This window comes from Pseudophryne corroboree, chromosome 8 (assembly GCF_028390025.1).
Source record: "Pseudophryne corroboree isolate aPseCor3 chromosome 8, aPseCor3.hap2, whole genome shotgun sequence".
NCBI lineage: Eukaryota > Metazoa > Chordata > Amphibia > Anura > Myobatrachidae > Pseudophryne > Pseudophryne corroboree.
In genome coordinates, this window is record NC_086451.1 from 419696630 (window position 1) to 419717519 (window position 20890).

Consider the following 20890-nt stretch of genomic DNA (forward strand, 5'->3'; position numbering starts at 1 on the left):
TTGTTAAAGAGATAGTATACTCGTAACTAGTATGTATGTATAAAGAAAGAAAAAAAAACCACGGTTAGGTGGTATATACAATTATGGACGGGCTGCCGAGTGCCGACACAGAGGTAGCCACAGCCGTGAACTACCGCACTGTACTGTGTCTGCTGCTAATATATAGACTGGTTGATAAAGAGATAGTATACTCGTAACTAGTATGTATGTATAAAGAAAGAAAAAAAAACCACGGTTAGGTGGTATATACAATTATGGACGGGCTGCCGAGTGCCGACACAGAGGTAGCCACAGCCGTGAACTACCGCACTGTACTGTGTCTGCTGCTAATATAGACTGGTTGATAAAGAGATAGTATACTCGTAACTAGTATGTATGTATAAAGAAAGAAAAAAAAACCACGGTTAGGTGGTATATACAATTATGGACGGGCTGCCGAGTGCCGACACAGAGGTAGCCACAGCCGTGAACTACCGCACTGTACTGTGTCTGCTGCTAATATATAGACTGGTTGATAAAGAGATAGTATACTCGTAACTAGTATGTATGTATAAAGAAAGAAAAAAAAACCACGGTTAGGTGGTATATACAATTATGGACGGGCTGCCGAGTGCCGACACAGAGGTAGCCACAGCCGTGAACTACCGCACTGTACTGTGTCTGCTGCTAATATAGACTGGTTGATAAAGAGATAGTATACTCGTAACTAGTATGTATGTATAAAGAAAGAAAAAAAAAACACGGTTAGGTGGTATATACAATTATGGACGGGCTGCCGAGTGCCGACACAGAGGTAGCCACAGCCGTGAACTACCGCACTGTACTGTGTCTGCTGCTAATATATAGACTGGTTGATAAAGAGATAGTATACTCGTAACTAGTATGTATGTATAAAGAAAGAAAAAAAAACCACGGTTAGGTGGTATATACAATTATGGACGGGCTGCCGAGTGCCGACACAGAGGTAGCCACAGCCGTGAACTACCGCACTGTACTGTGTCTGCTGCTAATATATAGACTGGTTGATAAAGAGATAGTATACTCGTAACTAGTATGTATGTATAAAGAAAGAAAAAAAAACCACGGTTAGGTGGTATATACAATTATGGACGGGCTGCCGAGTGCCGACACAGAGGTAGCCACAGCCGTGAACTACCGCACTGTACTGTGTCTGCTGCTAATATAGACTGGTTGATAAAGAGATAGTATACTCGTAACTAGTATGTATGTATAAAGAAAGAAAAAAAAACCACGGTTAGGTGGTATATACAATTATGGACGGGCTGCCGAGTGCCGACACAGAGGTAGCCACAGCCGTGAACTACCGCACTGTACTGTGTCTGCTGCTAATATAGACTGGTTGATAAAGAGATAGTATACTCGTAACTAGTATGACTATAAAGAAAGAAAAAAAAACCACGGTTAGGTGGTATATACAATTATGGACGGGCTGCCGAGTGCCGACACAGAGGTAGCCACAGCCGTGAACTACCGCACTGTACTGTGTCTGCTGCTAATATAGACTGGTTGATAAAGAGATAGTATACTACTAATATTATATATACTGGTGGTCAGGTCACTGGTCACTAGTCACACTGGCAGTGGCACTCCTGCAGCAAAAGTGTGCACTGTTTAATTTTAATATAATATTATGTACTCCTGGCTCCTGCTATAACCTATAACTGGCACTGCAGTGCTCCCCAGTCTCCCCCACAATTATAAGCTGTGTGAGCTGAGCACAGTCAGATATATATATACATTGATGCAGCACACTGGGCTGAGCAGTGCACACAGATATGGTATGTGACTGAGTCACTGTGTGTATCGTTTTTTTCAGGCAGAGAACGGATATATTAAATAAAACAAACAACTGCACTGTCTGGTGGTCACTGTGGTCGTCAGTCACTAAACTCTGCACTCTCTTCTACAGTATCACAGCCTCAGGTCAATCTCTCTCTCTCTCTCTCAACCCTAATCTAAATGGAGAGGACGCCAGCCACGTCCTCTCCCTATCAATCTCAATGCACGTGTGAAAATGGCGGCGACGCGCGGCTCCTTATATAGAATCCGAGTCTCGCGATAGAATCCGAGCCTCGCGAGAATCCGACAGCGTCATGATGACGTTCGGGCGCGCTCGGGTTAACCGAGCAAGGCGGGAAGATCCGAGTCGCTCGGACCCGTGAAAAAAAACATGAAGTTCGGGCGGGTTCGGATTCAGAGAAACCGAACCCGCTCATCTCTATTAGGAACATGATCCCTCTCATCTCTCCTGGAAGATATCCCTGCAGGTACAGAGCAGAGGACCCGGCGCAGCTATGGAGGGTGCCCACCTACACCTGTCATCTGGAGAAGCCTCTCAGCTGCGGCAGAAGACTCCAAAGGTAAGCATTTGGCTTCCAGGCACTTTGTAAAGGGAAAACAAACTGTTTGGTTGGGTCTTTATCATCGATGGCAGGAAACCATGTGGTTCTCCTCCATTGATGGCTAAAGCATTAGCCATCGACCATACACCATAGATGATTTTGAAACATCGATGGTCTATGGCCATCCCTAGAAAGAGTCGTTTTGCAGTTAACACACAAAAGACATGGTGTCACCCTATCCCACAATGAAAGGAATTGTTCTTTACTTTACACAAAACACAGATGTGTTATACTTGGAAATTTAAGGGGTTATCCCCCATGACATGCTGACCAACTCCTTCCTGGATATTTTATAAAGAGAGACTTCTAGACAACTTCTCACTAAACTGATTTTTCCATTTTATTATAATATAATATATATATATTTTTTAACATTTTCTTCTTATTATGTATTACAAGCTCATAAGTTATTTCATTTATTGCTATTTTATATAAGAAATATCTATACTAGCATTATATAAAAACTTATATTTCATATTATATAAGGGTTTTTCTTTCTGTACCTGAAACATTACATTGTTATATTAAATTGTGGTGACTGGGAAAGAAATGTCAGTATTTTAGACAGCAACGTTCCCACAATACCCAAAATCAAATTAATAGAGACTTATAGAGAATGCAGTACACGGCATCAATTTCCCTTGGCATTACTATGTGTGGCATAATGTGCCGGGGGCATTACAATGTGTTGCATACTGTGTAATGGGCTTACGGTGTGTGGCATAATGTGTAAGGGGCATTACGGTGTGTGGCATTATGTGTAAGTGGCATTACGGTGTGTGGCATAATGTGTAAGGGACATTATGGTGTATGGCATAATGTGTAAAGGGCATTAGGGCATTACACATTATGTGGTGGCCAATGTCTGGGTGTGCAGGTTGCAAAACTGGGGTATAAGGTAGTCTTTTCATGCCAGGCCCCTTGCAATGAAACCACGCCCCTTGCAGTGAGGCCGCACACCCTTTCTGGAGCACGGGTGTGCACGATTCTTTACTTTTCAAATGGCGGGGGGGGGGGGGGGGGTTTCGCCAGAAACTCTTTTGTCTTGGGGGAGCAAAATATCTAGTTATGCCACTTAATGAAGGGGCCTCTTCAAAGTAACCTTCAGCATCTTAAGGAAGGTACTGTAGGTGGTGTGGCAATCCTCTCCCCCAAAGGTGCCTGTCATTGCAAGCAGTGTGGCTGCGGAGGAGCTATTAACATCACAAGGGGAGGCTGGCATACTAGTCCTTGTTTCATGAACAGGATTCCTCTCCAGTCACCACCCAGATGGAGGAGAACTGCCGCACAATGACTCAGAGCAGCATTGGCAGCTCATTACAAAGGGCTGGCACTCTGTCCCAGTTGCACACTCAGGTCAACTCCCACCAGGAAAGGATTGGGCCGCAGGTATAACGTGATGGTTTGCCAGTTCAGATGCACTATGTGCTCTGGGAGGGGCTTTGTTGCGGCGCTGAAGTGGGGTCACAGCTGCTCCAGTGGTTGCATGGAGGGTCGTGACTGCAACCTGCTCTGGGGGATCCTGCAGCCCTTGGCATACCCCGCCTCCACTGGGACGGTCTACGGAGGTTTCCCAGGCTGGTTTACAAACCCAATCCAGCCTTGGTCACCACACCAAGCTGGGAGCAGGTATCCGGCCTGGAGGATGTCAAACGGACTGGTTCCAATAGTTCTGTACAGTAGGGGGGCTGAGTCAGGATGTGTGTGAGATAGATGGGATTATAAGTGGAGGAGGTCCAAGGCTTAGAGGACAGGGCTCGGGTGGGCTCTGAGTCTCTGGCTAATGTGGGGGCTGTATGGGCTGAGTATGATGACTGGTTTTTGGGGGAGGTGACCTTTACATAATGGGGGTGCATAGACTAACCTGCATTACACCATGGGTGGTCTTTGTTTTTGCAGAATGTAATCACACCTACTTTGTGTTGGTTCCGCCTAGAGTTGATTTGGTGGCGCCCATGTGAGGTCATATCTAGAAATTTTCTAGGGCCACATTTAGTTCCCAATCCACCCTGGATGAGAGGCACAATTCAAACGGACACATTTATGCCATGACAATGTTTAGAGGCACCCAGCTCTCTGCCGTGGGTGTGGTATGCTTGACCGGCGGTCAGGAGACCGGCGGTCAGCATACCGATGCCGGGATCCCAGCAGCGGAATCCCGACAGGGGGGGGGGGGAGTTTAGCCAGCCCTTTGCGGACTCGCAGCACTTGCCACGCTGCGCTCGCCACGCTGCGGGCTCGGTTTTCCCACTCTATGGGTGTCATGGACACCCACAAGTGGGAATAGTCCCTGTTGGTCGGCATGCCGACCGTCGGGATTGTGAGGCTTCAGGATGTAGGGGGAGGTTATGTGACCGTCGGTCTCATGACCGCTGGTCAAATGAGTTCCTCCCCTCTGCCGTATGCCTACAATCTGCATCACTGACTGATGTTGATGCCAGTGATGACGACTGTATGTGCAGGAGAGGTTGTAGAGACATGGGTGCCTCTAAACAATGTCCAAAGATACACGGACTGGCAGCAGATCCCACCAATACCCTGGTGAGCTAAATTTACTGAGCTGACAGCCATCACCTCAGCAGTGACAGGGGATTTCAGCATAGGGAGGCAAGGAAAAAGATGCTAAACCCCATGGGACCTAGTGATGTGCACTGGACATTTTTCGGGTTTTGTGTTTTGGTTTTGGATTCGGTTCCGCAGCCGTGTTTTGGATTCGGATGCGTTTTGGCAAAACCTCCCTGAAATTTTTTTGTCGGATTCGGGTGTGTTTTGGATTCGGGTGTTTTTTTACAAAAAACCCTCAAAAACAGCTTAAATCATAGAATTTGGAGGTCATTTTGATCCCATAGTATTATTAACCTCAATAACCATAATTTCCACTCATTTCCAGTCTATTCTGAACACCGCACACCTCACAATATTATTTTTTGTCCTAAAATTTGCACCGAGGTCGCTGGATGACTAAGCTAAGCGACCCAAGTGGCCGACACAAACACCTGGCCCATCTAGGAGTGGCACTGTAGTGTCAGACAGGATGGCACTTCAAAAAATAGTCCTCAAACAGCACATGATGCAAAGAAAAAGAGGTGCACCAAGGTCGCTGGATGGCTAAGCTAAGCGACCCAAGTGGCCGACACAAACACCTGGCCCATCTAGGAGTGGCACTGCAGTGTCAGACAGGATGGCACTTCAAAAAATAGTCCCCAAACAGCACATGATGCAAAGAAAAAAAGAGGTGCAATGAGGTAGCTGTGTGACTAAGCTAAGCGACCCAAGTGGCCGACACAAACACCTGGTCCATCTAGGAGTGGCACTGCAGTGTCAGACAGGATGGCAGATTAAAAAAATAGTCCCCAAACAGCACATGATGCAAAGAAAAAAAGAGGCGCAATGAGGTAGCTGTGTGACTAAGCTAAGCGACCCAAGTGGCCGACACAAACACCTGGCCCATCTAGGAGTGGCACTGCAGTGTCAGACAGGATGGCAGATTAAAAAAATTGTCCCCAAACAGCACATGATGCAAAGGAAAAAAGAGGCGCAACGAGGTAGCTGTGTGACTAAGCTAAGCGACCCAAGTGGCCGACACAAACACCTGGCCCATGTAGGAGTGGCACTGCGGTGTCAGACAGGATGGCACTTCAAAAAATAGTCCCCAAACAGCACATGATGCAAAGAAAAATGAATGAAAAAAGAGGTGCAAGATGGATTTGTCCTTGGGCCCCCCCCCCCCCCACTCTTATGTTGTATAAACAGGACATGCAACCTTTAACAAACCCATCATTTCAGCGACAGGGTCTGCCACACAACTGTGACTGAAATGACTGGTTGGTTTGGGCCCCCACCAAAAAAGAAGCAATCAATCTCTCCTTGCACAAACTGGCTCTATAGAGGTAAGATGTCCACCTCCTCCTCATCCTCCGATTCCTCACCCCTTTCACTGTGTACATCCCCCTCCTCACAGATTATTAATTCGTCCCCACTGGAATCCACCACCTCAGGTCCCTGTGTACTTTCTGGAGGCAATTGCCGGTGAATATCTCCACGGAGGAATTGATTATAATTCATTTTGATGAACATCATCTTCTCCACATTTTCTGGAAGTAACCTCGTACGCCGATTGCTGACAAGGTGAGCGGCTGCACTAAAGTAAACACTCTTTCGGAGTACACACTGGAGGGGGGGGGGGGACTTAGGTAAAATAAAGCCAGTTTCTGCAAGGGCCTCCAAATTGCCTATTTTTCCTGCCAGTATACGTATGGACTGTCTGACGTGCCTACTTGGATGCGGTCACTCATATAATCCTCCACCATTCTTTCAATGGTGAGAGAATCATATGCAGTGACAGTAGACGACATGTCAGTAATCGTTGGCAGGTCCTTCAGTCCGGACCAGATGTCAGCACTCGCTCCAGACTGCCCTGCATCACCGCCAGCGGATGGGCTCGGAATTCTTAGCCTTTTCCTCACAGCCCCAGTTGCGGGAGAATGTGAAGGAGGAGCTGTTGACGGGTCACGTTCCGCTTGATTTGACAATTTTCTCACCAGCAGGTCTTTGAACCTCTGCAGACTTGTGTCTGCCGGAAAGAGAGATACAACGTAGGTTTTAAATCTAGGATCGAGCACGGTGGCCAAAATGTAGTGCTCTGATTTCAACAGATTGACCACCCGTGAATCCTGGTTAAGCGAATTAAGGGCTCCATCCACAAGTCCCACATGCCTAGCGGAATCGCTCTGTTTTAGCTCCTCCTTCAATCTCTCCAGCTTCTTCTGCAAAAGCCTGATGAGGGGAATGACCTGACTCAGGCTGGCAGTGTCTGAACTGACTTCACGTGTGGCAAGTTCAAAGGGTTGCAGAACCTTGCACAACATGGAAATCATTCTCCACTGCGCTTGAGTCAGGTGCATTCCCCCTCCTTTGCCTATATCGTAGGTAGCTGTATAGGCTTTTGCTGCTCCTCCATCCTCTGAAGCATATAGAGGGTTGAATTCCACCTCGTTACCACCTCTTGCTTCAGATGATGGCAGGGCAGGTTCAGGAGTGTTTGCTGGTGCTCCAGTCTTCGGCACGCGGTGGCAGAATGCCGAAAGTGGCCCGCAATTCTTCGGGCCACCGACAGCATCTCTTGCACGCCCCTGTCGTTTTTAAATAATTCTGCACCACCAAATTCAATGTATGTGCAAAACATGGGACGTGCTGGAATTTGCCCACATGTAATGCACGCACAATATTGGTGGCGTTGTCCGATGTCACAAATCCCCAGGAGAGTCCAATTGGGGTAAGCCATTCTGCGATGATGTTCCTCAGTTTCCATAAGAGGTTGTCAGCTGTGTGCCTCTTATGGAAAGCGGTGATACAAAGTGTAGCCTGCCTAGGAACGAGTTGGCGTTTGCGAGATGCTACTACTGGTGCCGCCGCTGCTGTTCTTGCTGCGGGAGGCAATACATCTACCCAGTGGGCTGTCACAGTCATATAGTCCTGAGTCTGCACTGCTCCACTTGTCCACATGTCCGTGGTTAAGTGGACATTGGGTACAACTGCATTTTTTAGGACACTGGTGACTCTTTTTCTGAGGTCTGTGTACATTTTCGGTATCGCCTGCCTAGAGAAATGGAACCTAGATGGTATTTGGTACCGAGGACACAGTACCTCAATCAATTCTCTAGTTCCCTGTGAATTAACGGTGGATACCGGAAACACGTTTTTCACCACCCAGGCTGCCAAGGCCTGAGTTGTCCGCTTTGCAGCAGGATGACTGCTGTGATATTTCATCTTGCTTACTGGAAGTAGTACAAGTGGTCTTCCGACTTCCCCTCTGGGATGACGATCGACTCCCAGCAACAACAACAGCAGCGCCAACAGCAGGATGCGTTAGACTCAAGGATGCATCGGAGGAATCCCAGGCAGGAGAGGACTCGTCAGACTTGACAGTGACATGGCCTGCAGGACTATTGGCTTTCCTGTCTAGGGAGGAAATTGGTGGTGTGGTTTGCAGGAGCTTGGTTACAAGAGGAAGGGATTTAGTTGGCAGTGGACTGCTTCCGCTGTCACCCAAAGTTTTTGAACTTGTCAATGACTTCTGATGAATGCGCTCCAGGTGACGTATAAGGGAGGATGTTCCTAGGTGGTTAACGTCCTTACCCCTACTTATTACAGCTTGACAAAGGCAACACACGGCTTGACACCAGTTGTCCGCATTTCTGTTGAAATAATTCCACACCGAAGTGGTTATTATTTTTGTAATTTGACCAGGCATGTCAATGGCCATATTTGTCCCATGGACAACAGGTGTCTCCCCGGGTGCCTGACTTAAACAAACCACCTCACCATCAGAATCCTCCTTGTCAATTTCCTCCCCAGCGCCAGCAACACCCATATCCTCATCCTGGTGTACTTCAACAGTGACATCTTCAATTTGACTATCAGGAACTGGACTGCGGGTGCTCCTTCCAGCACTTGCAGGGGGCGTGCAAATGGTGGAAGGCGCCACCTCTTCCCGTCCAGTGTTGGGAAGGTCAGGCATCGCAACCGACACAATTGGACTCTCCTTGGGGATTTGTGATTTAGAAGAACGCACAGTTCTTTGCTGTGCTTTTGCCATCTTAACTCTTTTAAGTTTTCTAGCAGAAGGATGAGTGCTTCCATCCTCATGTGAAGCTGAACCACTAGCCATGAACATAGGCCAGGCCCTCAGCCGTTCCTTGCCACTCCGTGTCGTAAATGGCACATTGGCAAGTTTACGCTTCTCCTCAGACGATTTTGATTTAGATTTTTGGGTCATTTTACTGAACTTTATTTTTTTTTATTTTACATGCTCTCTACTATGACATTGGGCATCGGCCTTGGCAGACGACGTTGATGGCATTTCATCGTCTCGGCCATGACTAGTGGCAGCAGCATCAGCACGAGGTGGAAGTGGATCTTGATCTTTCCCTATTTTACCCTCCACATTTTTGTTCTCCATTTTTTAATGTGTGGAATTATATGCCAGTAATATATCAATAGCAATGGCCTACTACTATATATACTGCGCACAAATACTTAAATGCACCACAGGTATGGATGGATAGTATACTTGACGACACAGAGGTAGGTAGAGCAGTGGCCTACTGTACCGTACTGCTATATATTATATACTGGTGGTCAGCAAAATTATGCACTGTCCTACTACTATATATTTATATATACTGCGCACAAAAACTTAAATGCACCACAGGTATGGATGGATAGTATACTTGACGACACAGAGGTAGGTAGAGCAGTGGCCTACTGTACCGTACTGCTATATATTATATACTGGTGGTCAGCAAAATTATGCACTGTCCTACTACTATATATATACTGCGCACAAAAACTTAAATGCACCACAGGTATGGATGGATAGTATACTTGACGACACAGAGGTAGGTAGAGCAGTGGCCTACTGTACCGTACTGATATAATTCTGGTGGTCACTGTTCAGCAAAATTCTGCACTACTATATACTACAATGCAGCATAGATATGGAGCGTTTTTCAGGCAGAGAACGTATAATACTGGTGGTCACTGGTCAGCAAAACTCTGCACTGTCCTCCTACTATATAATACTGGTGGTCCCCAGTCCCCACAATAAAGCACTCTGAGCACAGATATTTGCAGCACACTGAGCACAGATATGGAGCGTTTTTCAGGCAGAGAACGTAGATATTTGCAGCACACTGAGCACAGATATTTGCAGCACACTGAGCACAGATATTTGCAGCACACTGAGCACAGATATTTGCAGCACACTGAACACAGAAACTGAGAGAACGCCAGCCACGTCCTCTCACTATCATCTCCAATGCACGAGTGAAAAATGGCGGCGACGCGCGGCTCCTTATATAGAATACGAATCTTGAGAGAATCCGACAGCGGGATGATGACGTTCGGGCGCGCTCGGGTTAACCGAGCAAGGCGGGAAGATTCAAGTCCGCCTCGGAACCGTGTAAAATGGGTGAAGTTCGGGGGGTTCGGATTCCGAGGAACCGAAACCGCTCATCACTAATAGGGCCTAATTCATATTTGTAAGTAAAGCAAAAAAAGCAAGTAACTTTGGAGGTCATTCCAAGTTTATCACTCGCTAGCAGTTTTTAGCAGCCGTGCAAACGCATTGTCGCCACCCACTAGGGAGTGTATTTTCGCTTTGCAGAAGTGTGAACGCTTGTGCAGCAGAGCGCCTGCAAAATCTTTTTGTGCAAGACGAGACCAGCCCTGTAGTTACTCTTCGTGTGCGTTGATTCTAACGACGGGGGTGGGGCGGGGGGGGGGGGCTTTTGATGTCGCACACCCGCCCAGCAAACGCCCAGCTATGCCTGCATTTTTTCTGCCACGCCTGCGTTTTTCTAAGCACTCCCTGAAAACGGTCAGTTCACACCCAGACACTCCCACTTCATGTCTATCTTCCTGCATTCGGCCGTGCGACAGGAATGTTCGTTACACTCTGTGCAAACCCACGATGCTCATTGTACCTGTACAACGCGCCTGCGCATTGCGGTGCATACGCATGCGCAGAAATGCCGATTTTTAGCCTGAACTCTGCGCTGCGGACAACGGCAGCTAGCGATCAACTCGGAATGACCCCCTTTGTGTCTGGAACAAACCATGTTGCAAGTGTAGCAAATATATTTATATTTTTTTCTGTGCAAGTTACTGGCTGCTTTTGCATGTAGCCCACAAATGTTAGACAGCTTTCATTTTACACTGTAAAAAAATCTTTTTACAGATTTCAGTTTGAGCACACCCCACCCAAATCTAACTCTCTCTGCACGTTACATCTGCCCCACCTGCAGTGCAATAGTTGCTTGCTTTTTTGCTTTACTTACAAACATGAATGAGGCCCATGGATCACAAATGCGCCAAACACAGGAGGTAATTTAGATCTGACCGCTGGGCAGCGTTTTTTGCTGTCCTACGTTCAAATAGTCGCCGCCTACAGGGGGAGTGTATTTTTGCCGTACAAGTGTGCGATGCTATGTGTACACCGAGCTGCTAAAATTCGTGTGTGCAGTTTCTGTGCAGCCCAGGAATTACTCTTCCAGTGCAATAGAATCAGGCTGATCGGGGCCGGAGCTGACGTCAAACACCCTCCCTGAAAACGCTTGGGAACACCTGCGTTTTCCCGAACATTCCCAGTAAATGGTCAGTACCACCCACAAATTACTTCACCTTGCGAACGCCCGTGCCAATTGATTTTTCACACCATCCCGTCGCTGACCAGCGATACCCGTTGTTGTTGTCCGACGTGCGTGCGCATTGCTGTGCATACGCATGCGCTGTTATGACCTGATCACCCTCTGTGCGAAAATGCAAAGCAGCAATCAGATCTGAATGACCCCCACAATCTCATAGCGATTACCTCCATATTTGCAATACAAATATATGCCCGTTTCAACATATTTAATGTTAATGGCATATTCTGATGGTAACACTGAAAACGCTTAGAAATCGTTAAAAGCAATAGAAATCAGAGCGTTCTGTTTCGGTGAGGTGTGTTTCAAACATTCCACTAACATAAGCATTCTCTGAACAATTTCAAAAGGAATCATGTGACACGTGACATCACGCTGATTTAAAATAAGGATATACTGTATTTCACAGAATATTTGACAAAAGGGATGTACATCAGATGCCCGGTATAGAATGGTTGCCAGACTTCCGACATCAAATCAAGTGATGCGATAGCTCTTAACCATCGTATAACCCATCGATGGTTACTTTGTGTGTAAGCACAGAAGCAGCTTATGTTGGCGCATGCGCATGTAAGCTAAAGATGCGGCTTACATAAACCTCATATAGTCTGAGGATTGTCCGTAACCTTAAACCATAACATCTTAACACTTAAATATAAATAAAGACACAGAGACTTGAATTTGGCAGAAAAATGTTAGCTATTTATTTAAATGAACTAATAACTGATGAATAATTAATCTAAAGTATGGTGGCCAGAAAGAATGGCTAAGACAACCCTATCCCATGAACAAAAACTGAAGTAAACCTTCCAACACACAATAAGTATCCGCTCAACCTCCATCTTGACTACCCACCCGTGAAGGTGATGAGGCTGCCCCTGTGAAGGTGGTCCAGCAGATGTATATCAGTCAACGAAGGTGAGCGCACCTAAAAACCAACCACCAAACGACCTCCAAGCAACTTCTTTAATCCAACAAAAAAGTTAACTTGCCGTTCTTTCCCGCCAACAGCGAAGTTCTGCTCAACAGAAACTACCCTCCGCCACCATAACCCTAACCCAACGAACCAACCACCGAAAACAGATCCTCAAGGAATATACACAGTCCCTGTCTAGTCAAGTGAACCCCATCTGGTCTAAACAAGTAAAAGCACCGGAACTTGATCCGCTGGTGCCAAACTACAGCACCGCCATGAGCCATCACAAACTTAGCAACCGCGGAATTGACCTTCCGCTGAGCAACATCGATTGCCTTACAATCCACCACTCCTCGCCAACACAACCGTGGCACCATACAAGACCAGATAAGCCTACAGCCCGGCCAAGCGCCCGCAATCACCTGCAAATCTTGAACAATGGCCAATCTAAGATTCACTGCCTTCCTCTTACCCAGGTCGTTCCCACCTAAGTGAATCACCAACCGTTTGGGCAGCCCAAACCGCCCAACCTGCTCCAGAAGTTTGGCCTTCAGATCTTGCCACAGCATACCCCGCACTCCTATCCACCGCACGTCATCCGACTCGACAAAGCTAGGAGCCCCCTCCGAAGCCATAAACTCGTCTGCCCAAAAAACATAGGAGTGACCAATCACCCAAACACCAAACTCATCCTGCCGCCAACCTATAAGGGAAAGACAGACAAACAAATGTGAATATGCAAGGTAAAATCAAGCCCAGACCAGAACAGGAACCAACGACTAGAACGAGGATCTGCCAAAAATAAAAATTGAATTGAGGACTATGAATTGCCTCTCGAACAAGCTTCAGGCCAATCAAAGCAACAGAATGAAATAGAAGGAACAGTCAAAACAATAAAAGGGGAATGGGGGGGGGGGTGTTAGGGTTCTGGGGGCGGGGGATTGGAGTCACACAGAATAACTCGGCTGGAGGTGAAACGTAAAAACCTGCTGAGGAACTTTTAATTAGATGTCAATTAGCCGAATTGAATGAATTAAGCCAAATCAGTTTGTCAGTTCAGGCAAAAAAATCGCAAAGCACTCCAGACCCCCACTGCCAGCAGTGGCGAGTAGCTAGCCATCCGAGTAGGGAGGACAGGGGAGACAAACAAAAACAGCATGAACAAATTGAACTGAAACGCATAAACAGTCAAACGAACAAGATGTTAGTAGTAAACAACAACTCGCTTACGCAACAACGGGCCGAATGTAACGCTTATAAGCTGCCGACTTCCAGCGGCCCAAAGCCTTATTTTCAGCCACAGCTTGTCCTGCAGATGCTGCGGAAGTGGCGGCCACAATTCTAAATGAATGCGAACCAAAGTCCCGAGGGGAGAGGCCCAAAATGGAAAGGCAGCGCCGCATCATCTAATTAAATTGGTATTTCGTAAATGGCAACCCATCGTAGTGCAGAAGCCAAGACCCTTCTAATAAGGGCCTGACCTCCGCATACCGATTAGCCAATGCCACCCGACAACAGTCCCCATTACATGATGGTGCCAAAGTGATCCAATGACCTTTACCCATCTTATCAGTTTTGGAGCGGCGCAGCCGGCACAGAACGGACCCCACACCCACGACAACATCCGCACGCCGCATAATGGCATCCGATTTTTTAGAAGCTGCGGCCAACTCAGAGACCCTAAAAACTCCATGGAACGCCATGGAAAAAGCCAATTGAAATAAAAGCGCTTCGAAACGGGAGTCCGCCACCCCCACCACCGCTCCAACCAGGGAAGGAAGCAGGAACGCATCAATAGGGCGCCTACGATCAGGAGGCACCGGAACCGAGCGTGCCCAACCTTTAAGATCCTTCGTTAACAGGAAACTCTTCGTAAAATCCGGAACACCCTTTAGTTTTGAGAAAAAGGATATCCCAGCGAGGTACCGAGACACTACCCGTTACGAAGAGTTGCCAAATGAAATCCAGAAACAACCTCTGACCCCTCTTACCTCTAGGCCCTTGGTCATGGGAAAAGTCTTCCCATTCCTTCCAGACCTGACGGTATCCCGTGAGAGTGGACGAAGCCAAAGATAGCTCAGCTAGCCCTTCCAATCCGCCTCAATAACCTGTCAAACATAAGAAGGGCAGGGCAAACCCGCTGAATCAGCCTCCGGGGCCAATAAACGGAACCTATCCCACTGCTTCCTAGACAATGCGCCGGCGATCCCATTATCAACCCCGGGAACGTGCTGACCACGAAACAGAATATTACAGTGCATGCAAGTCAGCACTATCCGCGACAATACCCACAGGACTCGCAGGGCCTTAGCCCTTTGGTTGTTAACAGCGTGCACGACCCCCAAATTATCGCAACGAAAAAGAATACTGCAATCGCTAAGCAATTCCCCCCAAACTTCCAAGGCAACTATGATGGGTAAGAGCTCCAGCAACAACAGGTCGCTGGACAGCCCCTATCGAGACCAAGCCTCGGGCCACAAAGCCGCGCACCAAGCCCCGTCCAGATAACAACCGAACCCCGACAAGCCCGCCGCGTCCGTGAACAAATGCAAGTCAAAATTGTCAACGAGTGGGGCCATCCAGATCAGAACACCATTGAAGTCCGCCAGAAACGAAACCCACACAGCGAGGTCTCTCCTAATCTCAGCAGATAAACGGACAAAATGGTGCGGCCTGGACACCCCAGCCGGGGACCGCTCCAACTTCCGACAAAAAAACCCTGCCCATGGGAATCACCCGAGAGGCAAAGTTCAACAGCCCCAGCAGGAATTGAGCCTCCCGCAGCGTCACTTTACGCCGCTCCAAGCACAGCGCTATGGACTCCCGAAGCTTAGCAACCTTGTCCTGAGGCAGCCGACAAGTACCTGCGATAGTATCGATCTCGATACCCAAAAAAGACAAACAAGAGACAGGCCCCTCCGTCTTGTCCTCGGCCACTTGTACGCCAAAATGCCTCAACAACGCACGCAGCGAGGAGAATTTGCGGGCCCCATACACAAAAAGTCGGCAAGATAATGCGCGATCCCGCAACCTCCGCAAGAAAACTCCACACACCAATGCAAAAAGGTGCTGAACTTCTCGAAAAAGGCACACGAAACGGAACACCCCATAGGCAAACACTTGTCTATGAAGTATTCCTCCCCGACGCGGAAACCCATGAATCTAAATGACTCCAGGTGCAATGGAAGCTAGCGAAAGGCTGATTCAACATCAAGCTTAGCCATGAGGGCCCAAGGGCCGCAGCCCCGTACCATGCCGAGTGCCTCCTTGAAAGGCTGATACACCACCGAACAGTCCTCCGGTGGAATTGCATCATTAACCGAGGACCCCGATGGATAAGACAAATGTTGAATGAGCCGAAACTTCCCTGGGGCCTTTTTGGGCACCACCCCCACCAGGGAAATGATTAAATCCTCCACTGGCGGCAGCGCAAAGGGGCCCGCCATCCTACTCAGGCAAACCTCCTGCTCGACCTTTTCCCGAAGGACCTCGGGGAAATCCCGAGCAGACTTCAGGTTCCTGGCGGCCCTAACTAAAACCTCCCCCTCCACCGGCAATCGAAAACCTGACGCAAAACCATCAAACAAAAATTTTGCGCCGTCTCTGTTTGGGTACCGCCCCAACCATTTGAGCATGACCTCCAAACGAATCGGGGTCGGCGCCCTAGCTAGCGGCAACCCCCCCTGCTGTCTTGCCGGCCGCGCCCCCAGCCGCCTTAGCTCCCTGTCGCCCAGCCCGAAAGCAATTGGAAGCGGGGTGGGATCCATTACATCGCAAACAAAGGTGTCGAAAACGACAACATTGACCAAGGGGGCACGCAGAATTGTTAAACGCGAAGCACTTTCCCTTCGCCGGCACCTGCTGCGCAGAACGGGTCGCACCCCAAGGGCTTCGTGGAGCAGACGCCTCAAAAGCGGTCTGCGACTGATTTGCCCCTGCGGGCTGAGCAACGGACGCCCCTTTAGAAGCCAGCTTCATATCCTGCACTCTCGTGACCCTAAGCCATACCTCCACATCCTTGCACCCGAAGTCAATGATGTGCAGGCAATCATGCTTCTGACGGAACTGCTTGTCATAATGCAGCCACGTATCGTCCTTAGACTGACGCTGCATGTCATGAACAAGGTGTATGTACCTGATGATGTTGATGTGCTCTTCAGGCCGTTCCTCCAGGTAGCATGCCGTGTACACGCAGAAACCCGCCAACCAATTGTCGTAAGAGCGGAAGGCCTCCGCCCCAATACCGCCCTTCGCAAGCGCTTCCTTACCTTCCCTCTTGGTATCATCAGTCAAAGTGAAAAGGTCGACGTATTCCCCCCGCCGGATCTTTTTTCTGCAACTCTCCCGCAGACCCCGCAACACTGCCGTGTAATCGCAGTGAACCACGCTCGGCAAATTACGCCGTCTCCTGTCCCTACGGGAACCACTAGAAACCCTACTTTTCTTATGCCGCTTATCCCGGTGCCGTGCCTCACGCCGCTCGTATTTGTAAGCCCTCTTCTTAGCCTTCGTGGCGCTACTAGCTGCCGACTGCAAAGAAGATGAAGAGGAGGAAGACCTACTGGACCCACTGCAGGAAGAGGAAGAAGACCCGCCTGACAAATTGACCGTATTGTCTTCCCACTCACATGTGGTCCCGCCTCCCGATGGAGAAACGTCCTCCACAACCGGCTCCTCCTCCCGATCATCCCCCGCATCAGAATCTGAAAAAGAAGGGAAAGCCGCCTCGGGAGCTGAAGCCCCCCCTTCCCCCCCGGCAGGGATGAAAGCAGATGCCCTTGCGGGGGACAGGACAGCGCCACCCAGCAATGCAGCGGCAGAACCTAGATTGCGGCATGCCTGAAGAAATTGCACCATGGCGGGGCCAGAAGTACCAGGGAGAACCGTCGTGTCGACAGAAGCGGGTACCGTGGAAACGCCGCCCGGGGACACAGCTGACAAAAACGTGCAAACGCAGCCGTCATCACCGACATTGCAGCCGCAACGGCGGAGGGCTACGGAACCGCAGCCGCAGCCCCAATGGCCCCCCTGTCCCCCGGGTCCGAAGCAGAGACGGCCCCCACAGCGAAGCTACGCCGTCCCGGCTGCCCTTGACTGGGACTGGCGCTAACCGCCAGCTGATCACCCACTCTCCCCCGCGGTGTACCACTCGCCCCAGCACCGCCCTGGCCCCCACCGGCCCCGCTCACCAGGAGCACAGCATGACCACCGCTCCCAGACCGACCCCCCCCCCCCCCCCCCCCTCTGGTCCTGCACTAGAACATCCAAGGAAGCCCGGGGACCCCTCCCGCTGGAGCAGGGAGAGCACCCAGGGAGCATCAGGGACAAACGGGCGCACGGGCAAGCGCGCGCATGCGCCCGCAAAACCGGGGCAGGCAGGGAGGGGCGACCAGCGGGAGAGCCACTGGCCCCATCCCTCCACAAAGCCCCAACAGCGTCCGGGGAGCCGCCAGAGACCCTCAGCGGTGGAGGACGCAGGGACCGTGCGCGCGCGCGTCCCTGCGCCTCTGCAGCCGGAGGGGGATTCCCGCCAGCGGACAACCCCGCTGGCACCCCCCGTCGACCAAGCTCAAAATCCTTTCTGCCCTCCCCCAACATTCACTCCCATAGGCTACCAGAATACTCCCATAATGCCTTACTGTCCTGCCCCCAGCCTAACTGAGGTTTAACCTACTCCTCTCCTATTCTGTCAATTCGTTCTCCAACTGTCCGCCATCAGATGGACATCAGAAAGCAGAATCTGAAGGCTGACAACCATTGAATAACCGCAATTCAATAGGAAAAGTGCTTCCATCAGATTGGGAATATTGGTAGTTGCTATCAGTTTCCGATGTCCATCCCTATTTGACATATAGTCATGTCACTTGTATCATAAATATATCATGTACAGTACTATACAGTGTATCGTACTGTGAGTATGGAATCTCATATGACCCACAGGAACGTACTGCAATGGCACAGGATATGGATTCCCACACCTATGCAGCCGACTATACATTCTCCTCTTTGAATGATCCCACAAACGCCAGAGCTCTCCCAATTATGACAGATGATGAATAATTGAGCTGTACAGGAACACAGAGCCCTAGGGAAGATCGATACGCGGGGCCACCGTGTCAATGAAACAGGTCAACGGTTTGTTAACAAGATGTTACTGATTGGACTGATTGCGCACAAGCTCTTTAAATCGGCTCCAGAGAGAGAGAAATACATCAGCTGAGGACAGTAAGGCAAAATGGATTTGTTCTGTCCCTGAAACCTCAGCTACAGGGGTGAGAGTTAAAAATAAGAAGCGGTTTGCATTCTCACACCTCTTCTCCTCTCCCTCTGACAAATTAATTAAAAGTGCAAGAAAAAGACAGATCTGGGTCCAGTTAGTGACAGGTACATTTCCAATGACTGAGACACTCAGGATATTGGCTGCCCGTTGAGGATTAAATGCCGAAAATTACATATCTGCATTAACTGACCTGACTTTTCTCAGCCCCACGGACTGCGGCTCTGCAAACCAGAGATAGAGGAACACAAGCCATCCAAGGTCACTAAGGGGAATCTGTCATCACAGATGTGTGAAAAACATTTTTCTGTGCGTTAGAGCTAAAGACCGGTATATCTTGGGTTACTCATCTGTCTTTAAAAATAATTGTTAGTGAGACACAGGGAACTATTTTGAAAGCTAAACCAATACTCAGCATATAAGTTTTTTAAATACTACTGACATAATAGCCCAAAGACGAGCCCCCATGTCCCCAGAGGGGTTGGGAACGGGTGACCGACGGGCGGGATCTCTGTGCTCAGCATACCGACGCTGGGATCCTGCCCGCCAGAATTGCGACAAGGGGGTGAGCACAACAAAGCCCCTTGCAGGCTCGCTGCTTTTGCCACAAGTTCTATTCCAACTCTATGAGTGGTGTGGTAATAGTCCTGGGCCACCTGTCGGTATTCTGACGGTTGGGATCCCAACGTCAGGATCATAACTACAACCCCGGAGATCATATGCTAGTCCTATACCTGTTCAGAAATGCCCCTGAAGGACGAGCGTTGGATGAGGAGGAGGAACAGGCACCCATGAGCATCTGACCCATATTAAAAGGGATTCCCAGAGTTGGTCAGAGATAAATGAATTAATGGGGCAGGAGAGCCTGAAGTGGCCAGTGAGGAGATATTCTCTATGCTCTACACTTCTTTTGGAGTGGCCATTTAGGTGCTTGACATTTGGGCCCTCATTCATATGTGGATGGACGATCGCTGCTGCTTACATAGCAACGGTAGCACTAATATGGTAATACAGCAGGGGGCATCACGCCCCCTGCTGGTGCATTACTGATCAAAGCTGCATCACTAGGACGCAGTATCTGATTATCTCCATCACCATCGGCTGCACAAGTTGCCTGCCGCAAGTCCTATCTGGGGGCCAGAAAGTCTCCGTTCTCTGATGGAGATCTTGGCCTCATCCCTCCCCTGTAATGAAGGCGACTTAGCTCCATTTGGAGAAACATAGGTCATTGCTGCCCACTCCCTGACACCACCGGCACAGATCCGTACCGCACATGCGCAGTACGGGTCCGGCACATGTGCAAACTACTGAACATCAGTACTTTGCTGCATGAGCCGCCACTCTGTCCACATCTTAATGAGGGCCCTGGTGAGGGCATTACTAGCAATACCAGATATGAAGTCCTAGTTTCACTCGTCCCTAGTTCATCCAGAATGTTTTCACTTTTTAGAGCACATGTGGGATGACCAGACTCACATGGATAGATGTTTGCCCATGGGCTGCTCAATATTTTGTGCCTCCTTTACAGCCTTTAATTCCTTTTTAGAGTAGGTACTGAGGGGGAGATGTATCAACCGTTAGAGAGAGATAAAGCCCCACCCAATCAGTTCTTAACTGCCATGTTACAGGCTGTGTTTGAATAAAAGACAGGCGCTGATTGGTTGGTACTTTATCTCTCTCCATGGTTTCATACATGTCCCCCCAAGGTAGGAAACAGAGATCAAGTTGGTTAACCCCTATCTAGATGACTTTCTATTCATGGCGGTGGAAATGTAGTAAACATTCTAGTGGAGTAATGGACAAGTGGAGAAGTTGCCAACAGCAACCAATCAGGTTTGAGGTAGCATTTATCAAGTACGTTCTATAAAAAGATAGGTAGAAGCTGACTGATTGGTATAGGCAACTTCTCCATTGGTCCACCTATCCACTCTTGAGAAGGTTTGGTACATCTATGCCATTTTTACACACGAATCTTCAGTACAGTATGTGCGTTACTGCTAAGTATAAGGGAGCAGCAGGCAGGTCTCTCAGGGTCCCTTATCATGGGATAAAACATAACACCTGGGAC